The following is a 1,174-nucleotide window of genomic DNA, read 5'->3' as shown; positions in this document are numbered from 1 at the left end:
CACTAATGAGGATGATTATAGTACATTCACGCTGTCTCATTTAGACGGTTTTATAGCCATTAATTAGGATGTTTTACCATAGAACGTTTTTTTCTTATAAATAAGCTCATTAGCAATTAACCAACTCATTTAAAGTGAAAAATGTCGAATCTACCTAAATTTCCCACAAGGGAAATTACCTAAATTTTAAAATATGTGTCTTATGTTTTATATGTAAAATGTAAACAAACAACAGCTGACCTGTAAACAAAGCCACTAAAGAAAGTAAATATTTAACACAAACTTTGTTTTTAATAATTGAATATGTCATTGTTATATGAAATGTATATAAATGATTTAATATATCAATTATATATTTCATTTTTTTGTGTGATATATTTTTAAGTTCAATTTGTAAGAGCATATAAAAGTTCTATCAGATGCATAAATGACCTCATTATGATGTGAATGTGCGCTAAGATAACGCGTTAAGTTTATTTCAATGATGTTTTATTTTACACCTAGTGAAAAGAACTTAACGACATATTGAAATAAACATATTGTTAAAATCTCTATTAACATATAAAGGTTTTTACTTTACTTTTACTTTGGAACCACAAAATGAATAAACCTTTGTATCGAAAATATGTTTTCAGTAGAATATATTTACAGATGCTTTAACTAAAAAAAAATCCCTATTAAATAATAAAATCTCATTAGGAAATATTATTTTAAAATTTTATTATTAACATTTTATTTCATTTGATACATGGTAATTAATTATTTGATTACTTTATTTACACTGAAAAAAATTGCACTTATTATCAAAAAGCTTAACAACATAAATAAATATTTCTGTGTACAATTAGTACATTGGTTGTGGTATGATTTGAGTAATTTTATATAAAATTCAAATGCAATCTATTCTCCAGTCATCATCTCCATGAATTCTGAAACGAAAAATTTAATAAAAAATTAAAATTAATTTCAAACGAAGTACGAAGTAAATAATGAGTGACTATAAATAAAACTCTGCCAAGATACATTTAATGTTGCAGATAAATGTTGCAAGACATTGTGTTGCATTTGCTCTCTGAACTGCAACATTAATCTAATTCAAAAATAGTGTATTGTGTAAACGACTATAAAAAAAGTGTATTAGAGAAGAAAGGAAATACATTGAAGATATACAAAA

The sequence above is a fragment of the Teleopsis dalmanni genome, chromosome 2 (genome assembly GCF_002237135.1).
Source record: "Teleopsis dalmanni isolate 2A chromosome 2, ASM223713v2, whole genome shotgun sequence".
Classification (NCBI taxonomy): Eukaryota; Metazoa; Arthropoda; class Insecta; order Diptera; family Diopsidae; genus Teleopsis; species Teleopsis dalmanni.
Note: the sequence above shows the minus strand (reverse complement) of the source record.